Here is a 26,737-nt window from a genome sequence, read left to right as displayed (position 1 = left end):
TGAGAATGTCTAGTACTTTTGAGAATATCCAGGTGTCAAGGCAGTAGCATCCTAATCAGGGAGATAAGAAGTGGAAAGAGGACATGTCTTCTTAATGTTTTGGTGTTGGTTTGGGACTCCACAACTCTTCTACCATTAAACTTCTCACTCAATGTGTACATTGGTCCTACTTTTCTCTTTCCCTGCTTCAGTTTGCCTCTATTCTTTTTTTAGTCTATTTGTCTGTAATAGCAGTTCACAAAATGTTGGCCAATGGACCAGCAGTGCAGGTATGATCTTACAACTTGCTAAATATGAAAATTTTCAGGCTCTATTCCAGATTTACTAAGTCAGAAGTCCAGGTGTGGGGACCAGCAACCTGTGTTTTGACAAGCTCTCCAGTTATTCTTTTTTTTTTTTTTTAAAGATTTTATTTATTTGACAGAGAGAGAGAGAGAGAGAGAGAGATCACAAGTAAGCAGAGAGGCAGGCAGAGAGAGAGGGGGAAGCAGGCCCCCCACCGAGCAGAGAACCTGATACCGGGCTTGATCCCAGAACCCTGAGATCACAACCCACACTGAAGGCAGAGGCCTAACCCACTGAGCCACTCAGGCACCCCTACAAGCTTTGAGAATCACTGGTTTATAGTAAACCAATATTGTCCTTTCTGATATGACCTTGAACCACTCCAGATAAATAGGGTTATATCTGACTTGATTCTTAGATTTATGTGAATGTGTGAAATATATTGTTATTCAAATTACTCTACATTTGCTTAAAGTAACCAGCACCAAATTACTTAGACTAAAATCCAAGTGTTTTAGGGGAGCCTGGGTTAAGTGGCCAACTCTTGATTTCAGGTCTGGTCATGATCTCAGGGTCCTGGGATGGAGCTCTACATCAGGATCACACTCAGCACAGAGTCTGCTTAAGATTCTCTCTCTCCTTTTCCCTCTGCCCTTCCCCCTGTCTCTAAAATAAATCAATTAAAAAAAATTAGAATCTAAGTGTTTTTTAAAAAAAGTTTATCTTCGTTTATACTTATGTCTTCATTTTTCAACCAATAAATATGGGCCTACAACTTACATATGGTATCTATCATTAGAGTTAGTCTGTCTTCAAGGGGCTTACAAACTAATAAAACTAATACACAGGTAGGCCTAACATGAGCTAATGCAAATCAATGTGTTTAACACGCCAGAAGTAGAAAAAGGTGTTATGGGAGCAAAGTATAAGGAGTGATTCTGCCACAGCAATCAGAGAATGACTTATAAATGAAGGGCATTTAAGCTGAATGGGAAGATGAATAGGCTCTTTGGATTCATTTCTCTCCTTTCACATCTCTAATTGTTTCCTTCTATGTACCATTAGTTAATGGCTATTAGTTTGCATATAGTTTTAGTTGTAGTGTTTTAAATATAAAGCTGGATACAGATATGTATGTATGTATGTGTGTATATATGTGTGTGCGTGTGTGTGCGTGTATGAAATGAGGTCCACTGATTTTGATTTTATGAAAAGTATTATGCTTTGCCTCAAGAGAAATTTCCAACATTGAGCAAGTTTATGTTTATTTAAATGAATTTTTAAATTTCCTTAAATAAATTTGAAAAAATATTATGGTTATAGACCAAACACTACTTTATTGTTTAAAGACCATGTGTAGTATACTAGAAAAAGAACAGGGATGAACATTATTAAACCACATTCTTTTTTATTCCCCCCATAAGACCATTTATTATTTACACAGAGACATGATTAAAGATATTATTAGACCACATTCTTATCCACAGTATGCCACTATCTTCGTTGTGGACTTATGGGGATCATGCTACCTCTCTGAACTTTAGTTTTCTTCACCTAGAAAAGAGTTTGATTTCTAATGACTTTTATTTATTTATTAGTTTTTTACCTAAGCCCTTCTAAGTGCCATTTATTATTTCAACTGGTTCAATTATTAAAATATTCATCAAGAAAGGGAATGCCTCTTTTTGCGGCTATCTAGGCAAATATCTTCCGCAAATACTTTGGCTACAAGGGTAGATTCCCGAAGCTAGTCTCATGAAGTTTACAGAACACAATGTTAGGCTCAAAATGTGCTCATGACAGACTACGTTAGGAAAGAGTATCCTTAAAATTACATTACTTCATCTCTGGGGGTGGGGAGGTTGGGTGAACCTCGTGGTGGGCAGGTATTTCATGGGACACTGGATGTTGTACATAAACAATGAATCTTGGAACACTGAAAAAAATAAAACTAAATTAAAAAAAAAAGAGAATAAAAAAAATTACATTACTTCATCTCTAACGAGAAGTGCCTCATGAGGCTAAAGCAGTGGTCAAAACCTTGGCTGAACAACTTTCTGATGCATTACTGATAGAAGAATCATTCCTCAAACTGAGAAACTTGCTTTAAAACATACCCTAACTGGGGTGCCAGGGTGGCTCAGTGGGTTAAAGCCTCTGCCTTCAGCTCAGGTCATGGTCCCAGGGTTCTGGGATCGAGCCCCACATCGGGCTCTCTGCTCGACGGGGAGCCTGCTTCCTCCTTTCTCTCTCTGCCTATCTCCTCTGCCTACTTGTAATCTGTCTGTCAAATAAATAAATAAAAATCTTTAAAAAAATAAAATAAAATAAAATAAAACATACCCTAACTGAAAACAACAACACAGATAAGGCCAGAGTTGCATCCACAATGGGGAGCCTGAGAAATTTAAATCAAGTGGAAGAAGGTTTGCAACTGTGAGACAGATGGAGATTAGACACTCTGAAAATATGGCTATGATATTTCAGTCCAAATACAATTTTTTTTTAAAGATTTTATTTATTTACCTGACAGACAGAGATCACAAGTAGGCAGAGAGGCAGGCAGAGAGAGAGAGAGAGAGAGAGAGAAGCAGGCTTCCCGCGGAGCAGAGAGCCCGATGCGGGGCTCAATCCCAGGACCCTGAGATCATGACCCGAGCCGAAGGCAGCAGCCCAAACCACTGAGCCACCCAGGCGCCCCCAAATACAATTTTTTAAAAAGATTTTATTTGTCAGACAGAGAGAGAGAGTGAGTGCACAAGCAGGGGAAACTACAGGCAGATGGAGAAGCAGGCTCCGGGCTAAGCAAGGAGCTGAACACAGAACTTGATCTCAGGACCCTGGGATCATCACCTGAGCTGAATGCAGACAATGAACTGACTAAGCCATCCAGGTATCCCACCAAACATAATTCTTAATGCACAGGAATATAATAGCAACTATATACTACGGTTGTGAAATTTTGAACATGAAAAGTTACTATAAAAACGGGCATATCTTCCTGACTATAAAATAGGTTGTAAATCCTTAGCATTTTTTATTCTGGCTCCTTCCACATGGAGGTCACGCTATGAACTGTAGGAAGAAGGGTGTAGAAGTGACCTTTTGGAATGTACCAACTTACTGGCCAAGTGTCTGTACTATTTGATTTTCCTCACCCTATTAAGAGTGTATCTCTAACTCCTGGTCCCAAATGCCTGCCTAAACTTCAGCTAAATATTGCAGTAAGATCCAAGCTACATGGATTTCACTAAAGTGTGAAGTGTGAGGCAACACAGAGTTACAGACCAGAAAGTTTAATAGTTTGGGATGAGTTCTGTGCTAATTCCATTATTAAAAAGCATCATTGAGAAATCTCCAGAAGACTTTTGTTCTTCTCAATTATTCTTTTTTAAAACCAGTCTTTAAAATGAATATAGGTAGAGTGAAGCAGGAATAATGTCTTAGGCTGAGGTCTGAGTATGGGATTCTATAGCTATGACTGACAGAAATATAATATGAACCATACAAATAATTTAAAATTGCCTAGTAGTCTAATTTTTAAAAAGTAAAAAATAGGTAAAAATAAATGTAGTAATATTTTATCTAACCCAATATACCTAAAGTACAATAGTTTCAACTTGTAATCAATATAAATACCATTAATGAGGCACTTTATGCTTTTTCAAATGAAGTTTTCAAATTCCAATGTGTATTTCACACTGACAGCCCATTTCAATTTTTAAAAAAGATTTTATTTATTTATTTGAGAGAGAGAGAGGCAGAGGGAGAGGGAGAAGCAGGTTCAATGTGGGACCCAATCCCAAGACTCCAGGATCATGACCTGAGCCAAAGTCAAATGCTTAACTGGCTGGGCCTCCTAGGTGTTCCAACCCATCTCCATTTTGACTAGCTACATTTCATGTACTTGGTACCTAGTTTTATATACCATCTGAAGTAATGTTGCATTAGACTGCAATACATTTACTATCTGGGAATTATAGATCCAAAGTTAGGGAAACATTTTCCCCTCCTTTTTCTTCCCACAATAACTTCATCCCTGAGTTTTGATTGCAATTTTTGAAATATAATTAAGGAAAATTTATGGCATGGGATACTAAGCCAGTGCATTAAACTCCCTCTAAAACAACCAAAAGTATCAATCGCTGTTGCTAAAGAACAGGAGATTCTGAACTAGGTAATAAAGTATTTTTTTAAAAAATGAGTCATAGAGAAAAGACAAGAGATCAGTCTGAAACTCAAAGAGGGTTCCTTTTCTGCTACATCCTCACCAACACTTATTGTTTCTTGTGTATTAGATTTTAGCCATTCTGACAGGTGTGAGGTGATAATAGTAGTTTTTGATTTGCACTTTCCTGATGAGTGATATTGAGCACCTTTTCATATGTCTGTTAGTCATCTGTATGTCTTCTGTAGAGAAATGTGTGTTTATGTCTTCTGCCTCTTTTTTTAAATTTATTTTTTTCAGCATAACAGTATTCATTGTTTTTGCACCACACCCAGTGCTCCATGCAATTCGTGCCCTCTCTAATACCCACCACCCTGGTTTTCCCAACCTCCCACCCTCCGCCCCTTTAAAACCCTCAGATTGTTTTTCAGAGTCCATAGTCTCTCATGGTTCACCTCCCCTTCCAATTTCCCCCAACTCCCTTCTCCTCTCCATCTCCCCTTGTCCTCCATGCTATTTGTTATACTCCACAAATAAGTGAAACCATATGATAATTGACTCTCTCTGCTTCACTTATTTCACTCAGCATAATCTCTTCCAGTCCCGTCCATGTTGCTACAAAAGTTGGGTATTCATCCTTTCTGATGGAGGCATAATACTCCATAGTGTATATGGACCACATCTTCCTAATCCATTCATCCATTGAAGGGCATCTTGGTTCTTTCCACAGTTTGGCGACCGTGGCCATTGCTGCTATAAACATTGGGGTGCAGAGAGCCCTTCTTTTCACTACATCTGTATCTCTGGGGTAAATACCCAGTATTGCAATTGCAGGGTCATAGGGAAGGCTCTATTTTTTTTTTTTTTAAGATTTTATTGATTTGACAAAGAGAGAGAAATCACAAGTAGGCAGAGAGGCAGGCAGAGAGAGAGAGAGGGGAGGAAGCAGGCTCCCTGAGGAGCAGAGAGCCCGATGTGGGGCTCGATCCCAGGACCCTGGGATCATGACCTGAGCTGAAGGCAGAGGCTTTAACCCACTGAGCCACCCAGGTGCCCCGGGAAGCTCTATTTTTAATTTCTTGAGGAATCTCCACACTGTCTCCAAAGTGGCTGCACCAACTTGCATTCCCACCAACAGTATAGGAGGGTTCCCCTTTCTCCACATCCTCTCCAACACATGTTGTTTCCTGTCTTGTTAATTTTGGCCATTCTAACTGGTGTAAGGTGGTATCTCAATGTGGTTTTAATTTGAATCTCCCTGATGGCTAATGATGATGAACATTTTTTCATGTGTCTGATAGCCATTTGTATGTCTTCGTTGGAGAAGTGTCTGTTCATATCTTCTGCCCATTTTTTTCTGCCTATTTTTTAATTGAATTATTTGGTTTTTGGTGTTGAGCTGTGTTCTTTATATATTTTAGGTACTAACACTTTATCAGATATGTCATTTGAAAATATCTTCTTCATTGAAAATATCTTCTCCTATCTTCAGTAGGCTGAATTTTAATTTTGTGGATTGTTTCATCTGCTGTGCAAAAGCTTTTTTTTTTTGATACAGTCCCAATGGTTTACTTTTGTTTCCTTTGTCTCAGGAGACATATCTAGAAAAATGTTGTTACAGCCAATGACATAGAAATTAATGCCTCTATTCTCTCCTAGGATTTTTAGATTTTCAGGCCTCATATCACAATCCATTTTTTAAAAAAGATTTTATTTATTTATTTATTAGAGAGGGAGAGAGAGAGAGAGAGCACTAGTAGTGCAGAGGGCATGAGGGGGGAGAAGCAGGGCTGCATGGTTGGCTCAGTGGGTTAAAGCCTCTGCCTTCAGCTCAGGACATGATCTCAGGGTCCTGGGATCGAGCCCCACATTGGGCTCTCTGCTCAGCAGGGAGCCTTCTTCCTCCTCTCTCTCTCTCTGCCTGCATCTCTGCCTACTTGTGATCTCTGTCTGTCAAATAAATAAATAAAATCTTAAAAAAAAAAAAAAAGAGGGAGAAGCAGACTTTCTGCTGAGCAGGGAGCCTGATGCAGAGCTCGATCTCTGAACCCTAGGATCATGGCCTGGGCTGAAGGCAGATGCTTAACTGATTAAGCCACCCAGGTGCCCCTAGGTCCTTAATCCATTTTTAATTTTGTGTACGGTATAAGACACTGGTCCGGTTTCATTCTTTTGTATATAGCTGTCCAGTCTTCCCAACACCATTTGTTGGAGAGACTTTTTTCCCCCCATTGCATATTCTTGCCTCCTTTGATGTATTTGTTATAGATTAATTGACCATATAATTGCAGGTTTATTTCTGGGCTCTATATTCTTCTGTTCCATTGATCTATGTGCCTGCTTTTGTGCCAGTACCATACTGTTTTGATTACTACACCTCTGTAACATAACTTGAACTCTGGAATTATGATGCCTCCAGCTTTGTTTTTCTTTTTTAAGATGGCTTTGGCTATTCGAGGTTTTTTGTGGTTCCATACAAATTTTAAGATTGTTTTTTATAGTTGTGGAAAATGATGTTAGCATTTTGATAGGGATTGCTGTAAATGTATAGATTTCTTTGGGTAGTAAATACATTTTAACAATATTTGTTCTTCCAGTCTGTGAACATGAAATATCTTTCATTTCTTTGTGCCATCTTCAATTTTTTTCAGCAATGTATTATAGTTTTCAGAACACCCAAGCGCCCCTACACAGCAGGCTTTCTTTGTCCAAATTGAAAAACTCATTTCAAAAGTCATAGGAAAATGCAAAAAACTTCTTAGTATAACCGAAACAACTCTGTAAACAACAAAGATGGAGAACTAACTATACCTTATTCCAAGATGCATTATAAAACTACAGGGATAAGTGGGTAGGAGAAGAATCAATGAAACAAGATGGGATTGGGAGGGAGACAAACCATAAGTGACTCTTAATCTCACAAAACAAACTGAGGGTTGCTGGGGGGAGGGGGTTTGGGAGAAGGGGGTGGGATTATGGACATTGGGGAGGGTATGTGCTTTGGTGAGTGCTGTGAAGAGTGTAAACCTTTTGATTCACAGACCTGTACCCCTGGGGATAAAAATATATGTTTATAAAAAATAAAAAATTAATTAAAAAATAATAATAATAAAAAGAAGGTATGCAGTATAACTATATACTTATAAGAATGGGAAGAAAAAAAAAAGCTGAAAAGCAGATGAATAAATGGTAGAAATGGAAACACTAAATCCTCAACTAAGAATGGGGAAAACCAAGAATAATCCAATTGATACATGAAAATCTTCAAAGGCTCATGAACTGGCATAACTAGCTACTTCTAAAAATGGGTGAAGAAAGACTTTAAAAGAGGGCTATTTATAGACATTTTAAATGAAGGTAGACCACCAGACTGTCTCATCTACCCAACACAGCTGGATACTGCCCCTCTCCTACCCCAGTGGACGCCTGTGCAAAGTACAATAGATCATCACTGAACTGAAGCACACCAGACCCAGTTGAAGGTTGGTGTACTACACTGAAAATGAGCAAAATTAAGTAAAATAATACACACTGAGTGTTAAAGACACCCAGCCCTCTTACCTACTGGGCTTCTAGAATTCTGGCAGACTGGTCTTTACATTCCCAGTAAGACGCTAGAAGATTATTTTTTGGGAAATCTGAATAGCTCCCTAACACTATCTCCATGCCCCCCCAAAAAGAAAAAAGAATTAAAAATATTGATATTGAGGGTTCCCAAATAAGTAGACAACTAAAGATTACCAGACATCTGAACAAAGCTTCTAATATAAAAGACAAAGACCAAAAGAAAAAAAATGGCCAAAAGAATTATGGAAAGACAGAACCATACAAGAATAAGAAAACTGTGATCTCCCCCCACAGACTCTCTCTCACTCACACACACACACACACACACACACACACATGTGCATGTGCACACAATCAGTATCTTCAGAGAGATATGCAAAATGATTATGTGAAATCATGAAACAAAATTAGAATATTAAAAAAGGGAATATTCAGAGACTAGAAAGTGCTCCTGCATAGAAAACATGATAGTTGGGATGAAAATTCAATAGAAGGGTTAGAAGATAATGTGAGATAATCTCCCAAAAGGTAAAGCAACAAAGCAGAGACTGAAAATAATAGTGAAAATAAAATAAAATTAGAGGATTATTCCAGGGAGGTCAACATCTGAATAGTAATCACAGAGGATTAAATTGAGAAAATGAAGGAAAAGAAATTCAAGAAAACAATTCACGAATCACCCACCATTTAAAGACAGACTGAAAGGACCTATCAAGTACCCAGCACAACGCATGCAAACAGCTCAATGACATCAGGGATTGTCAAATTTTAAAAGACAGGAGTCAAAGAGACAAATTTCCCTAAAAATTTCTACAGAGAAAAACACAAGTTTTGGTTGGAGAGTAAAACAGTGCAAGTGTGGTTGAATGAAGGAAATTTATCAATTTAATGCATCTTATCAACACATAAAGGAAGAGAAAAACATAGTATTATAAGAGATGCTGAAAAGCCATCAAAATATCAACCAAAACACATAATAATTAATTAAAATGGGAATAGAAAAAAGCTCATTATATACAATAAGAGAATATTTAATAAAGCCAAATAAATATTATTTTAAATGACAAAATACTAACCATCTCAATTAGGAATGAGAGATGACTTCTATAAGATTTTTTATTTAACACTGTCTTAGAAGTTCTGGCAAATACAATCAGATGTGAGAATGAAATAAATGTTATAAACACAGGCAAAGAATGAATAAAATTTGGGGGGAGTGGTACTACTGTATGTCTGGAAAACCCAAGATTTAATAGAATACTAAAATTAGTAAGAGAAGTTGGTAAAGTGGATAAATTTACATCAATAGCTTTATTTTTTAAATTTTTATCTATTTATTCATTTATTTATTTTTGTGAAAGAGTGAGTGAAAAAGCGTGTGCAGGAGGGAGGGGTAAAGGGGAGACAGAGAGAGAATCTCAAGCAGGCTCCAAGCCCAGCAAAGAGCCTGACACTGGGCTCAATATCAGGACCTTGAGATCAAGACCTAAGCTAAAATTAAGAGTCAGATGCTTAGGTGAATTAACCATCCAGACACCCAAATATCTTTGAAAAGGCAACTAGAAGTGGAAATGGGAAAAACATTTCATTCATCACAGCAATATGAACTATAAATACTATGGAATACATTTAACAAAGCAAAGTATTTATAAGAAGAAAGCTTTAAAAATTTATGAAAAGGAAAAACAAAAATTGAAAAATGTACTAGTTGTTGGGGGCAGAAAGGGTTAATATATCAAAATATTAATTCTCCCTAAATTAACATACAAGTTACTTGCAATTTTAATTGATTTGCATTCTCAATTCTAATAGATTTTTTATTGGAAACTGAAAATTATCATCTTAATATTTATACAAAAGAATCAATGGCCAGGACTGGCTAACAAAGAACAAAGAAGAATATCAGTGTAGGATAATTTGCCTTATTGGGTATCAGAACATGATAAAGTCCTTTACTTAAATCAATATTAGTTTAGGGGCACCTGGGTGGCTCAGTGGGTTAAGCCTCTGCCTTCAGCTCAGGTCATTATCTTGGGGTCCTGGGATAGAGCCACACATCAGGGGGAGTGGGGAGCCTGCTTCCCCCTCTCTCTCTGCCTGCCTCTGCCTACTTGTGATCTCTCTTTGTCAAAAAATAAATAAACTCTTTTTAAAAAAATCAATATTAATTTAGATATACATAAATATCCATGCAGCAGAATAAGAAATCTAGAAGTAAAACATAGTATGTATAGAATTCCTTATATGATAAAGGTGGTAGTTCAATTCAGAGGGAAAGCTATAAATTATTTTATATGTGCTAGAAAGTAGAAAGAAATAAGAAAGAAGAAAATAGAATTGGACACTTATAATACACTATGCAATTATAAGTTTCCAGATGGAATAAAAATCTTAAAAGAACATTTAGACAACACATATATCTTGAGAATGAAGAAAAAGCAAAGTGAAAATAAATATACAGAAGTTATTAAAAAAACAGCTAAAATCTGAGCAAAAAATTATAGTTTTGCTATGGCAAAAGATAAAATACAGAGCCAATAAATAATGTGTTTGGGGTAAAAATTGAAAAGAACAATATCTATATTAAATAAAGTGCTTCTACAAAATGGCTAGAAAAAGCCAAACAACACAAAAGAAAAATGGGCAAGAGGTATGCATAAGCGAGCCCCAAAGAACAACTCTGGAAAGGTCAAATGAACATCTAAACTGATGATAAAATTCATTTACAGTCAAAGAAGTGCAAATTAAAGAAACAATGAGGCTAGTTTGACTGGTTGATTCATTCAGTCCTGATTCACATACTCCATAGATAGTCATCGAAGCTTTCTATGGTCCAAGCACTGTTTTAGGTGCTAGTTCAGAAGTAAACTAAACCAAGTCCTTTATATGTACTTTCTGCCATATCATCTTTACCATCTGGAAAACAGAAAATGTTGAAAAGAACTACTGAAACTTATACCTATTTTTGGCAGAGATGTGGGGGAAGAAACATACGCTTCAATAACTGCTGGCAGAAACATGAATCAAAACAGCTTTTTTTTGATGGGGCGCCTGGGTGGCTCAGTGGGTTAAGCCTCTGCCTTCGGCTCAGGACATGATCTCGGGGTCCTGGGATTGAGCCCCACATCGGGCTCTCTGCTCAGCAGGGGGCCTGCCCCCCCCTTTCTCTCTGCCTGCTTATGATCTCTGTCAAATAAATAAATAAAATTTTTAAGAAAAAAGAAAGAAAGAAAGAAACCGAGGGGGTGGAGAAACTTTTATCATGCAAATGAATGTCAAATGGAGGCCAGAGGAGAAATACTTACATCAAATAAACTAGACTTTTGCTCTTATATTGTTTTTATCTTGCTGTGATATCAAGGCAGTACTGGCCTGATGGAATGACTTTGAGTGTATGTTCTTTATTCTATTATTTGTAAGATTTTGATAAAGATTGTCATTATTTTTTTGAACGTTTGGTAGAATTTACCAGTGAAACCATGTGGTCTTGGGCTTCTCTGTGCTATGAGATTTTTGATTCCTAATTCACCATTCATTCTAGTTATTGGTCTAAGAAGATTTCCTAGAAGATTCAAGATGTATGATTTAATCTTGGTAACTTATGCCTTTTTAGGAACTATCTAGGGTTTTTTCTAAGTTATCTGATTTGTTGGTATACAATTATTTATAGTACTCTTTTATCACACTATGTATTTCTGTGATTATCTGTTGTATTATTTACTCTTCCATTTCTCATTTTGGTTTTTGGGTCCTCTCCCTCTTTTTTCTTAGTTAATTTAGTTAAGGCATTACCAATTTTGTTTAGTTTTTAGGAAAAATTGTCACTACTTTCAATGTTATGTTGTTGCTTATTCTCATCTCTATTTTACTTCTGATTTTTAAAATTTTCTTCCTTTACTCAATTTTGGCTAAATTTCTTCTTTTTCTAGTTCTTTGTGGTATAACGTTAAGCTTTTTATTTTTACTTTTATTCTTAGTACAAGAATTTATAGCATGAATTTCACTCTAACATCTGCTTTCACTGCATCCCAGGTTTTAGAATATTGTATTTTCTTCTTCTTCTTCTTTTTGTAAAAAAGATTTTATTTATTCATTTGACAAAGAGAGAGAGTTCACAAATAGGCAGAGAGAGGGAGGGTAGTGGGCTCACAGCTGAGCAGAGAGTCCAAGGACTCAGGGCTTGATCCCTGAGATCATGACCTGAGCCGAAGGCAGAGGATCAACCCACTGAGCCACGCAGGAGTCCGTGTTTTCTTCTTTATTTGAGATTATTTTGATATGCTGTTTGATTTCTTATATGGCCCATTGCTTATGCGGTAGTTGTGTTCTTTAATATTTACATATCAAATATTTAGTATTTATGTTTAGATTTTCCAGCTTTGTTTTATTGTTGATCTTCAGTTTTATACCATTGTGGTTGCTAAATATACGTGGTATGATTTCAATCTTCTTAAATGTGTAATATTTGTCATGTCTCTTTTTATGTAATTTAATCAGGGGATTCTGTGCATACTAAAAATGTGTATTCTATTTTTCTTGGATGGATTGTTTTATATGTATCTCTTATAACCATGTATTCTGAACATGCTTCCAGTAAAAAAATGTTCTTGTTGGAAAAGAACAGTAACTCTAACTGAGGGTACTTTTTAAAAGTAAAGCATATCAGAGGGGATGTGAGTAGGGGAAAGGGTGAAATAGGTGATGGAGATTAAGAGTACATTTGTCATGAAGTATACTGAGTAATGTGTAGAATTGCTGAATCATATTGTACACATCCAACTAATGTAACCGTATGTTAACTATACTGGAATTAAAATTTTAAAAAAGCAAAAGGTTTGTAGAGTAATAAAACTGGCAAAACCAATTTTAAAAAAGAAGAAATCTACAACAGACAAATTCCCAGGAAAAAAATTACCAAATAAACTCAAGGAAAAATTACTAACCTGGATAGTCTATAACTGGAAATTTAAAATATGCCTACAAAGAGAACATGGGTTTAGATGGCTTTACTGCTGAGTTCTAACAAACTTTTAAGGAACATGCTATTTCAATTTAACCTTCACTCTTCCAGATAGGAGATACAGTGGGATAATCTCTACTACATTTTCTTTCTTTCTTTTTTAAAAGATTTATTTATTTGAGAGAGAGAGAGAGAGAGTACATGAGGGAGGGGAGGGGCAGAGGGAAAGAGAGAATCAGACTCCCTGCTCTGAGAAGGAGGTCAGTCCCAGGACCCTGGGATCATGACCTGAGCCAAAGTCAGATACTTAACAGACTGAGCCACCTAAGAGATCCTCTACTTCATTTTCTGACACTAAGTATAAGCTTGCTCCAATACCAGTCACAAACATTAAGAGAAATAACAGAATAATCTCAAATAATGGAAACAATCATGGGAAAATTCCTAACTTATCAAGTTCAATAATTCACGAAAACAACCAATATTTGGAGAGAGCATTTCATGAAACTCAACACATATTAATGATAAAAACTTTTTATCATTAAAAAGAGGACTTTTCCCCCACGCTGTATGATATTTAATTAGGTTTCTTTTGTTTTTGTTTTGGAAGAGGACTTTTTAACCTGATATAGGACATTTAACAAAACTTGATGAGCACCAGGTGTTGTATCTAAGTGTTGAATCACTATATTGCACACCTGAAACTAATATAACACTATGTTAAAAATAAGATTGAATATTAAATGCTGTTAAAAAAAAACTTTTAGCAAATATAAAGCTCAATGATTAAACTTTAAAAGAAAGGTGCCATCATTTCTATTTAATGTTACACTACAAATTCTTGCTACACAGTAAGAAAAAGAAATAAAATGAATACAGTTTGGAAAACAAGGTAAAAAGCACTATTAGATGACATGGATGATACTGGATGATATGAACGCCAATATAAGAACTAAAAAGAATATGTAGGCAAATTATTAGATACAATGAAGTCTGCAACATTAATAAACTTACTATATTTCTATACATCAGACAAAAGCAATTAGGATGACTGGAATTTCACAGACTCAAAGGATCTCATGTTAAATTAGGGTACTGACTGGGAAGAACAAAGTAGTGACTTGTACTGTATCAATTTAATTAACTGGAACTGTGTTTTCTAGAATTCCCTTCTCTAGATGGTTCTGAGTTAGAGTTGCCAGAAACTTGAAGGTAGAAGTGGAACAGCACTCATGTTTATGTGTAGGGGTCAGTGTAATGTCACCAATTTTCTAGCTTGTCTTGTCAGGTCTTGCAGCTCTGCTGAGCTCTTGCTGCATTTCCTTTCAGCTTCTTTGCATTCTGAGCTAGAGAATGTGCAGCTCTATAGTAAATGGAATTAACTTTTTCTGCAAGTCAATCGCATCATCAAAGTAGAAGGCTTAAATTTAGGCAGTAACAGATTAGCAGTGGCTCCAATTTGTCCTTACTTTCCCTCTCTTCAAAAACAGGCACCTGGGTGGCTCAGTGGGTTAAGCCTCTGCCTTCCGCTTGGGTCATGATCCCAGGGTCCTGGGATGGAGCCCTGCATTGGGCTCTCTACTTGGTGGGCAGCCTGCTTCTCCCCTCCCTCTCTGCCTGCCTCTCTGCCTACTTGTGATCTCTGTCTGTTAAATAAATAAACAAAATCTTAAAAAAAAAAAAAAACCAGATAAATATATGGGCTAAATAGTCTACAAGCATCAATCAATTACAGATGTATAATAAACCCTATATTTTAATTCACGTATTAAGCAAGGACAAATCTAAACACTGTACTTTATCACAAAGGATTCTCACAAACCTTAGCGGGAGTGTAGTTCCCTCAAGCGAGGGACTGGCTGGCTGAGGATAGAGAGGAACCCAGGCCAGAGGGCCAGGCCTGAGCCCTACTTGGTCTGGGCTGTGGTTAGTGTGCCAGTAGGGGGAGTGGAGTAGACTTCTAAACCCCACAGGGCTGCAGCCCCGCTGGGGTGCAGTTCTTTGGCTGCGGTTCTTTGCACTTTGGCTGTGCAGTTGGTGGTACTAGGAAGAGCGGGGCGGGGGAAAAATAGGCTTCATCTGTTCTGGTGCACTCTGGCTGACACAAACAGGCGCTGAGCACTCTACCGAAACCAGTTTCTTTCTAAGTTTCTGTCTAGAGAACCAGCAGGACCCCATGGCCTCTCCATTGGGAGCACAGGTTTTCTTGACCTGAATCTTCAGGAAAGCTACCCTGACATACCGAAGGCAGAGGGAAGCAGTAGGGCCCAGAGACACGTGTTCTTCACCCCAACTCACCAACAGCCCACTACTTGGTCCTAGTCTACTTGCCTGCTGTGCCCTATATCCTTCCCCTCACTCCTTTAATGCCTTTAATATCCCTCTCCCCTCCTCTCTCTATTAATCATCTATCCAGGACTATTGCTGTGTTAGAGGGTATATACATAGTCTCCTTTTAACTAAGTACCACCTGATTGCTCTCCAAAATAACTATACCTATCTCTGTTCTTCACCAGCAATGCATGAGGAATGAGGATTGCTATAATGCCACATCCTTACCAACACTTTGCATTATTCTACTTTCTAAATTTTGCCAGTCTTAAGAATAAAAGTTATTTTATTACAGCTGAAAAAAAGTTATTTTAATTTACATATCCTTATAGCTTTTCCAGTTCTCTCTTTTATAAAGAGCCTACTAATATCTTTTTTTCAGTTTTCTTGTCTTTTCTTTTTTAAAGATTTCATTTATTTGAGTGAGAGAGACAGAAAGTACGCAGGAGAGAAGCACGAGGGGCCGGGAAGGGCAGAGGGAGAGGGAGAAGCTCAGTGGGATGTCCAGTGCAGGGCCTGATTCCAGGACCCTGGGATCATGACCTGAGCTGAAGGCAGACATCCAACCAACTAAATCCCCCAGGTGCCCCATTCTTTTTCAATTTTCATTGGGGTTGTTGTTTAACGTTTGGTGGTTTAGAGGATTTTTTTTGTGTGTATTCCAGATATTATTTCCTGGTTGATTTTAGATAGTAAAATAAGATTTATGAACATTTGTATATTAATTTAATTCATGCTGTCCTTCATTGATTAAAAAGTTTTATGGGCACCTGGTAGCTCAGTTGGTTAAGCGTCTAACATGTGATTTTTGCTCAGGTTGTGATCTCATGGGTTGTAGACTGAACTCCATGCTCAGCCTGGAGTCTTCTTGAGAGTCTCTCCCTCTGTCTCTCCCCCAACTCATGCACACATGCTCTCTCACAAATATATAAATCTTTAAAAAAGGTTTTAATGACTTAAGAAATCCATCTGGTTTTCTATTCCTTGTATTTATATTTACTTTGCATTACTGCATTTGTGTTTTAAATTTTAAGAATTTCCTCCTTGCTTAGGTCACCAAGATACTCATCTTCATTTCTATTAAATTTGGAGTTCCATCATTACATATAGATGTTTAACCTATCTGAAAACAACTTTATAAGTGTCACTATCTAGAAATGCTTTATTTCTCTTCACATAGTGATCCGTTTCTCCCAAAACCATTTATTAAATAAGTTCTCCTTTCTCCACTAATTTATGATATCTATTAAGTTCCCATAAATACCATATATAATAAATGAGTAAATGAATAAGTGAATGATATAACATAAATATATGATAAATACCCGTATGTCTCTACGTACTCAATCTTATTGGTTTATTAGTCTACTTGTGTTCTAATACAACACTAGTTTTATTATGATGATTTTAAACTATGTACTGATATCTGACAGAAAGTTCCCTCTTTGCCCTTAAAGTTTTTTCAAATAAATTTTAGAGTATTACTAAGTTCCTCAAAAATTCCTGCTAAACTAATTTAAAAATGGCCAAAGGACTTAAAGAGACATTTCTTTAAAGAACATATACAAATGGTCAATAAGCATATGAAAAGATGCTCAATACCACCACCATCATTAGAGGAACACATACAAAGTTTCTTTATTAACTGTAAGGCTTAATGTAGGTCTTTGTTGTGTAGGTTTTACCAAATGAAAGCTTTTCTCTAATATCGTTTCCTAAGAACGTTTCTTTTTCTTTTTTTAAAGATTTTATTTATTTATTTGACACAGAGAGAAAGATCACAAGTAGGCAGAGAGGCAGGTAGGGGGCGGGGAGAAAGCAGGCTCCCCAGTGAGCAGAGAGCCTGATGTGGGGTTCAATCCCAGGACCCTGAGATCATGACCTGAGCCAAAGGCCCAGGCTTAACTCACTGAGCCACCCAGGTGCCCCTCCTAAGAACTTTTAAATAAACACACACTGGATTTATCAAAAGCCTGTTCAGTACTGATTAAAATAATCCTAATTTGGGGTGGCAGGGTGGCTCAGAGGGTTGAGCCTCTGCCTTCAGCTTGGGTCATAATCACAGGGTCCTGGGATTGGGCTCTCTGTTTCGTGGGGAGCCTGCTTCCCCCTCTCTCTCTCTATGCCTGCCTCTCTACCTACTTTCTCTCTGTCAAATATATAAATTAAATCTTTAAAAAATAAAATAAAATAAAACCATCCTAATTTTTCTCCTTTAATCTACTATTGGGGTAAATTACACTAAAAGAATCCTGTAATCAATTCCAATATATCATGTTTTATTTTCTAGTGCACTACTAGAATCAATTAGCCAATTTTTTCTGCATTTACACTGATATGAAAAAAATGGAACTAATTTTACCTTTACTTTTATTGTATTTTTTTGTTTTTGGTAGTTTTACACTAGGCTAATAAAATGGTATTAAAAACATAATGTTGACTGACAAAAGAAACAGAATGAAATATATAACATACCACTTATATACATTAAAAACACATGTGCACTAATATACATTTTTTTAAAGAACATCTGCATAAATAATATGTTAAACACATTAAAATGGGGGAGATTGGGAGCATAATGGTTATAAAAATAAGCAAACAAGTAAATAAAACAAGATAGGAATCTTGCACAGACCAAAGATGTTTAATGTGTTATGAATTGAGGATGGCTAGGATTGTTCTTAGTAATAGAACTATTACTTACTAAGAAAATATTAAGTAATAAAAAAAAGAAAAAGGATCCTGAGATCACGGAATTCAGAGCAGAGGTAAGAGGAATCTTGGGAGCATCTAGTCCAACCCCCCTGACAGTGTAGGAATCCTTTGTCAGCTTTCCTGAAAATGACTAAAAAGTATTTTGAGGCAATGCTCTATCAATGGGGAATACAGATCTATAAAACAATCCATATCACCATTAAGTTTTAAATGTTAGCTCTAATCTACCCCCTCCCAAACTTACCAGATCAGAATCTCTGATAATGGGGCCCAGAAACGCACATTTTAAAATTTTAAGAAAAGTTTTAGAAATGACTACACTAAATAATAGGACATTAATTATTCAACTCTAGCTACCTATCAAATTTACCTGTGGAACTCTAAAAAAAATACAGATCTTAAGCTTCATCCCTGATGATTCTAAACTTAACAAACCAGGTATGAACACTTGAGATTTAAATATATTAATGACAGTACTGTCTACCTGCATGTGAACTTCAAGTTTTATTTTTAAACAGAGGTATGAAATAGTAAACTATCCATCTACATTCTCTAACCAAGATATTCCTGTGCATAAGGCATAAAAGGTGAACAGAGCATGGCTTTGGTTGGAGATTAGATTACTAGTAGTCACCCCCCTTATCGACAGGGGATGTGTTCCAAGGCCCCCAATGAACGCCTGGAACTGAATAGTACCAAACTCTACATATATTGTTTTTTCCCATACATACATACCTATGATAAAGTTTAATTTATAAGTTAGGCACAGCAAGAGAAGAACAATAATATAATAGAACTATAACAATATACTATAATAACAATTATGTTAACATTGTCTTTCTCAAAATATTATACTGTACTCACTCTTTTTCTGGTGATGATGTGAGATGATAAAATGCCTACATGAGATGAATTGAGGTGAATGACATAGGTATTAAGACACAGAGTTAGGCTGCTGTTGACCTACTGACCTATCGATGAATAACCAGGAGGAGGACCATGGGCTTCTGACCTGTAACTGAAACTGGGGAAAATGAAACTGTGGATAAGGGCAACCCTGGGTAACCAAGAAGGGGTAAAAGCTACAAACCTGGGTAGGGATAGAAACTGTATAAAACTGAAACTAAAATTAGCTGAGGTAAGTCGCTACTCATATTACATTCACTTATTCATTTACCCATTCATTAAATTTTTATTGAGAAACTACCTCATGCCAGACATAATGGAAGAGAAGTCAAAGCAGGCAGTTTCATTATTTGTAATAAGCACAGTTGCAGGGTCATGATGGATAGGATGGGGGCAGTATAAGATATAGTGTAAGCACACAGAAGTGGCTACCAATCCATAATTAATGGACTGAGGAAGGCTTTCAGGAGGAAGTGACTTAAATCAGGATATCGGAATTTGGGCTACCTGGGTGGCTCAGTGGGTTAAGCCTCTGCCTTCAGCTCAGGTTATGATCTCAAGGTCCTGGGATTGAGTCCTGCATCGGACTCTCTGCTAGGCAGGGAGCCTGCTTCCTCCTCCCACTCAATCTCTCTCTCTCTGCTTGCCTCTCTGCCTACTTGTGATCTCTGTCAAATAAATAAAATCATAAAAAAAAAGGATATCGGAATTTAAGGAGAGAGAAAGTAGGTGGAATTGAGAGATACTTAGAAAGTAGAATATACAGGACTCAGTGGCTGACCACATAGGAGGATAAAGCTAAGAGAAAGCCTAATTCCATGTTTTAGACTTATTGGTGCCATTTGTTGAAGTAGGAAACTCGACAGGAAGAGTTTGAGGGTAGTAGCTGGAAGTGGGGTAAAAGATGTTATTTCAGTTTGGAACATAACATAACATCTAAATAGCTTTGGAACATTCAAGCACAGATGGATAATAACTGGCAAGATATTCAGCTCTGAAACTTAAGAGGCAGATTTGAGCTTGAGACCCAAATTTGGAGGGCATAAGTAAAAGATAGTAATGGGGATGATTAAGATTGCCCGGGGGGAATCTTAGACTGGCAGATAATCTAAAAGTGGATCTAAAGATGCAAATGAACATCACTATTTGCAAGGCTGAGGGAAGAGAGGCCATATCAAAATGACTGAAAAAGAAATTCTATAGAAGAAGAAAACCAGGAGAAATATTATGATCAAAGATAATGGAAGAAGGTTTTGTAAAAAGCATCATGAAATGCTACCAAGTGTCAAATAAGACAAGAATTGAAGTTTCCACTTTATTTATCATAAGTTCTCTTCAATGATCTTGGTTGATTAGTGCTAGCTGAAGATTTGTTCTAAACCTTACAGCTGTTAGAATAATTAACTTCTTAATGAATTCTCTCCTAAATCTGAAACTCAAAATTGTAAACAACCAAGTTAGTTCCTTAATAAGTAACTTAGAAAAGTGGAATCTTATTTCAATAATTACTGCTTCCAAGTCCAAGGACAGTTGTGCTGAAAAAATAGATACCAAAGGTGCTAACTCAGAAGAGCTCAGCAACCCTTGAATCTTAAGCCTTGAACCCTCGCCAACCTCAGGAACCATAATATTGGGAAGAAAAATTTTTTTCTTTTTGAAGACTTCTGGCTTCATTTTATACTACTTTGCAATGGGTTGTATTTATTTTCAAAATGGTTTTTTTTGTTTTTATTTTCTTGGCAGGTTTTATTGTGAGCTTTCTAATTATGAAGCAAAATTTCTTTTTCTCACCGGGCTTTATATGATAGTATTTAAAACTGATGTGAATTATTACATCAAAAAACTCATTAAAGAAGTATTTGGCCTTCCTGAGCAATTTTTCCATCTTTTGTAGTTATCTTTATTAAAAAATTATACTTGGAGTAGCGCTTGGGTGGCTCAGTGGGTTAAGCCGCTGCCTTCGGCTCAGGTCATGATCTCAGGGTCCTGGGATAGAGTCCCGTATCGGGCTCTCTGCTCAGCAGGGAGCCTGCTTCCCTCTCTCTCTCTCTCTCTCTGCCTGCCTCTCCGACTACTTGTGATTTCTCTCTGTCAAATAAATAAAATCTTAAAAAAATTATACTTGGAAAAATTAATTATATAATCATTTATATATTCAAATATATCTGAGTACTTTCTGTGTACCAGGTACCATTCTGGATGTTGGGGGTACAATAATGAACAATACAAAGTCTATTTCAATTCGGTTAGGGTTGAGTTTTTCAATAGCAACTGTTATTTTTAAAAATGAAAAAAAAAAATCCCCAAGTTTCCAGAATACAGGCTTCAGATCTAAATTTAAATTTAGCTAAAGAGCACCTAATTGCCACCTATTGTGTTTTGAAGAACACAGCACTGGTGAGTAAAGACACAGAGTGGATAAAAACAAAAAACAAAAACTAGATTTTGAACTCACTTCTTTGATTTATGAGCTCTGTGATTTGGGAAAACTATCTGGGCCTATTTCCAGAGGGTAGTAGTGATTGTGGCTAACCCAGTTTCAGAGCCAAAAGAAAGCTGAGGTTGTCTGAGGCCATCAGAGTGATATACGTACCCAAAAAGGGCAGGACAATTATGGGTGATGACTAGAAGGTTCTCTCATGAGGGCGAGTGGGGAGTGAAATCAGAGTTGGGGAACAATGGTAACAACTTTGTTTTGGGGACCCTTCTGCTTAGGTCATATCCCACATGAGTAAAGCAAGGAATGACAAAATAAAAACAATGTGTACATGGTGAAGCTTGTTGACTGCAAGCTCCATTTTAGCATGATCTCGTTGACCTATTTAGTTGAGAAACTCCTAATCTCAGTATATTTAATAAAATCTTTTTCTCTCTGGCTGTTGACATTTCTCAAAGAACTGTTTTCCAAAGTCCTGACCTGAGAACAAGTTGCCAGAGTCCTAGGAGCTGAAGGCGGAAAGTCTACTAGTATTCTCAATATTTGGCATTCACTTAACTCCTTTGTTTGCAGGAAACCAGAATTTCCCTCAGCCAGACCTAGTGTCTCCCAGGGTAGTGATGGCCTCTCTTAAAAATAAATACACAAACAAACAAACAAACCTCTCATCTTCTACCAGAGTAAAGGAGGGGCAGCTGGCTGTTTACACAGAACTGAAAAATGATCTAGGAGGGCAATCCAACTGCATCTTCAGGGGACTTTCAACCAATCCTCGTTTATTGTTTTACACTCTCCCCTCAAAATCTCCTGTTTTCAGAGATTACTTGATGTCCCCAATCCCTGAGTCTTTTGCAGTTCCGCAAATTGGGCTGCTTCAAGGCTTTTACAACATCAGTTAGGAAAAGGCAGTCTTGAGTCTGCTAAATAAAGTCATTCACCATCAGCTTTCCCGTATCCAAAATGTCGTTGCCCTTGTCTCCTCTCCTGTTTTGCCTATGGGTTTCTACATTAAAAAAAAAAAAAAAAAAAATCCTTTACTTTTGTTTTACTGGGGTTTTGTGTAGTGGCTGAGGTTCAATGTCCATATACAATCTGTTCACTTTAACCAGAAGTCACTCTACCTACTTCTCTCATCTCCCACCATCTTTCTACCCTACATCTGGCAACACAGAAATATTTTTTAATTTTCAAAAACACAGGTCCTTTCTGTACTTTTTTTCTGCTAACAAATTCCTCTATCTGGAATACTCTCCCTTTCATTTCTTGTCCAATAAATGCCTTCTGTGACCATGTCCTTCCCACTCAAAAATCCGGTAATCCCGTAATAGCATTCAGAGTTTTACACAAATCTCTATCAGTGCATATCTCACTATATTATATTTACTTGTGAGATTTTCCTTCTGGATTGTGAACTCCTTAAGAACCAGGATATCTTAATTACTTCAGTATGAAGTGTACCTCCATATCTAGTGTAGAGACTATTATATAGTAGAAATCAGTAAATGGAGGAAGAAAAGAGAGGAAAGAAGTAAAAAACTTACCCTGATTAAGTAAGATGTATTCTACTCATTAATGTATTCTTAATGTATTAGTCTGTTTGGGGCTGCTGTAACAAAATACCACAGACTGAGTGGTTTATACAGTGGAAATTTAGGAGGTTGGAAGTTCAAGATCAGGATGCCAGCATGGTCAGCTGAGGGCCCTCTTCTAGGTTATAGACTTTTTATATCCTTACATGGTAGAGGAGACAAAGGGAGCTCTGTTGACTCTCTTTTATATAGGGATTAATCTCATTCATGAGGGATCTATCTTCATGATCTTATTACCTCCCCCAAAGCCCCCCTCCTAATACCATCACCTTAGGTGTTTGGTTTCCAACATATGAATCTGGGAGAACATATTCAAACAACAGCACTTAACAAAATCCCCAAATCTGCTACCTCATACATATGAACAGTACATGAATGTCCTTAAAAATTTCTAGATTGCTTTTCCACCTTAAGCCATGCTAGTGAGTGGAGCTGCCACCATGTCTGCCCACCTACAAGGTATGGTCATAGGAAACTGCTCCAGCTTCCAGATCAAGAGAAACAAACAGATTTACAGTACTGTGCCCAGTAATCTGAAGGCTGGCAACTCCTTCTGCTACACAGGCTGATTCACTATAAGACTATGGGCCCATGGCCAAGGGCAAAGGTGTAGTGGTAGTCATGAAGTAGAAATCTCAGTGAAAACCTGCCACCTCCTATGTGCAGGCCACCATGAACAAGAATGCCTGGGCCACACTCAGCAGCATCATGCACGTAATCTGCAAGAACAAGTACTGCCCAGTTCTGCACATGGATGCCGCTCACAGAGCCAGCACCATTCTGCACAGCCAGAAGCCTACAATGGTGAAGAAGGAGAATCGTACCACCAAGAGCTCCTGGGCACCTGCCCTCTACCTCCAAAGCAATAAAAATGTTAACCACCTCAAAAAAAAAAAATAATTCTAGATTTAGTCAATCTGATGGAGAAGTTTGGGTTTCTCATACTTCTCAACTCCTATGTGGTTTCCTATATTATTCTGAGTCAACCTAAGAAGCCCAATATAAGAATCTACCCAGCAACAAATGAAATATTATGAAAACATTTTTTTGGTGTCTGGAATTCTCAGCCTTGACAAAATCTGGAGATTAGATGTTTGAAGGCTCTCTTTAGTAAGGCAAGATCCTTGGTTACTTTCTGAGATACTACCATGAGCTGAAGTCACACTTAGCCCAATGTTTAGTAGCTTGCTTTTTGCTTTTTTTTTATAGTAAGACTCTCTCAATGCAAACAAAGTCACTGATCTGTACTTGACCACAAGTTCCTTACCATGTCACAGACTAGCACTTTGAACAGTACTGTATTAGACCACTTCACTATCTCCTCCTTGTATCTTCTCTTCCACATTTTCCATCTTCCTGTTTCTCTTTGCTCCACTGTGTAACTGCTTCACGTGTATATTCCAGTTCACTAGAATTCTCTCTTTCACTGTATCTAGACTGATGTTTAACTTATCCTTTGAGTTGTTTGTAATTATGTATTTCTTTACTTATTTAATACCAATACATTTCAAACATATGTCAAAGTTGAAAGAATTTTATACTGAACACCTGTGTATTTCCCCCTGGATTGTACCATGAACAGTTTACTAGGCTTGCTTTATTATTTATCTATCCATTAATCCATATTATTTTTAGTGGATTTCAAAGTAAATAGCAGACATCAATTATTGTGAAATTATTGGATCATAGGATAGATACATGCTTAGTTTTATAAGAATCTTTCAGACTTTTTTCTGATGTGACTATACCAGTTTAAATTATCAACAATAAAGTATATTTCCAATTACTTTACAACATTGCCAACCTTTTGCATTGTCAGTCTAATTTCAGCATATGGATGGGTTATACAGTAGTATCTCACAGTGATTTTCATTTGTATTTCTCTGACGACTAATGATCCTGAGACCGTCTTCATGTGGTTACTGAGCATTCACGTATTATTTCATGAAGTATCTGTTGAAGTTTTCCATTTTTAAAAATTGGTTTGTTCAGCTTAAGTTGTAGAGTTCTTTACAGAAACACAATACCAGTTCTTTGCCACATATATATTTTGGGAAAAATTTTTTCCCAGTTTTGCCTATTCATTTTCATAATGGGGTCTTTTGAAGATCGTAAGTTTTAATTTTGATGTAGTATAATGATCATTTTTTTCCTTTTGGTTATCACTTTCTGTGATCTAAGAAACTGTTGCCCATTCTTAAGTCATGAAACTATTTCATATTTTCCCCTAAAAGCTTTATGGTTTCATATTTTATGTTTAGATTTATACTCTATACCTCAAAGTTATCCTTGGGTTTTATGTGACATAGAGGTTCAGATTCATTTTTCTCCATATGGATATTCAGTTATTTCAATACTATTTTTAGAAAAATTCCCCCTTCCCTATTGGGTTTTTCTGGTGCTTTTGTCAAAAATCCTGTAAATGTGGGTCTATTTCTGGGTGCTCTTTCCACTAATTTATTTCCTGATGCTTATGTCAGTACCACACTGTCTTGATTATTGTGGGTTGATAATAAATCTTGAAATCAGGTAGTATAAGTCATCCAATTTTATTCTTTTTCAAGATTTTTGACCATTCTAAATCCTCTGCATTTCCATATAAATCCTAGAATCCACCTGTCAATCTCTATAGAAAAGTCTACTGCAATTCGGATTGGGATTGCATTCAACCTACAGATCAATTTGCTGAGACCAGACATCTTAACAATACTGTCTTCCACATCCTCTGAATTTTTATTTTAAGTGATTATACAAACTCAGCTGGCCATTTTTGTTAGTTTCTGGTTATTGGCTTATTTTGTACTCCATCTTTTATTTATTTAAATATTTTAATTATATATTCAAGTTGGATAATTCCAAAATATTTTTGAGAGTGCAAATCTGTTGTTGCTTGTTTCTGTTGACATTAATTCATACTGGCTCACTTCCTTGGTATTTGGTCATTTTTAAATAGTGAGTGCTTATTTTATTAAATTTAATCTGTGGGAACCCTGACTACCTAACCTGGAGCTGCATTCTTCCAGAAAGGATTTACAATTGATTCTTTTAGAGGAAAGGGTGAGGGGCATGTCACTATTGCATAGGGATTATTTCAGCCTAACGCAAAACTCTCAGGTTCAAACAGCTCTCTTTATAGAGGACAATGCTTAATTGTGCTCACAATTTTAGTTTTCCCTATTTGTCCTTTTCCTGAGAGTAGACGAAGGGCCTATTAGACATTTCCTTTTCTTCTTAGAAAAAACAATGTGCCCAAATCACTATTTTTCTTAGATTTATTTCTACTACATTAGTGAGAAGGTTCTTCTAGCATGCAGTTGTTTATGATGCTGAAAATGGAGGACTTCACTAGTTTTGGGTTTTTTTTTTTAAAGATTTTATTGATTTGAGAGAGAGAGAGACTGAGAGAGAGACAGAGAGCATGAAATGGGGAAGGTCAGAGGGAAAAGCAGACTCCCCATGGAGCAGGAAGCCCAATGCGGGACTCGATCCCAGAACTCCAGGATCATGACCTGAGCCGAAGGCAGTCGCTTAACCCACTGAGCCACCCAGGCGCCCCTTCATTAGTTTTTACAATTATAATTTATTGTTAAAGAAATTTTTAGCTGTGGGATGCCTGTGTGGCTCTGTGGGTTAAGCATCTGCTTTTGGCTCATATCATGATCTCAGGGTGCTGGAATTGAGCCCTGCAATGGGCTCCTTGCTCACTGGGGAGCCTGCTTCTCCCTCTGCCTGCTGTTGCCTTGCTTGTGTGCTCTCTCTCTCTTTCTGACTGATAA

General features: G+C 37.0%; 1 protein-coding gene and 1 pseudogene across 3 annotated transcripts in view; one reads left to right on the top strand and one right to left on the bottom strand.

Annotated features, from left to right (window-relative positions):
* SBF2 (SET binding factor 2) overlaps positions 1-26,737 on the bottom strand; it is a 468,206-nt gene that overhangs the window by 136,508 nt on the left and 304,961 nt on the right. The window lies entirely within an intron of this gene.
* LOC123387733 lies at positions 23,402-23,603 on the top strand (annotated as a pseudogene).

Source organism: Mustela putorius, unplaced genomic scaffold (genome assembly GCF_011764305.1).
Source record: "Mustela putorius furo isolate JIRA1106 unplaced genomic scaffold, ASM1176430v1.1 tig00003859_pilon_pilon_pilon, whole genome shotgun sequence".
NCBI lineage: Eukaryota > Metazoa > Chordata > Mammalia > Carnivora > Mustelidae > Mustela > Mustela putorius.
The sequence above is the reverse complement of the archived record's forward strand: the minus strand, read 5'-3'. Positions and strand labels throughout refer to the sequence as shown.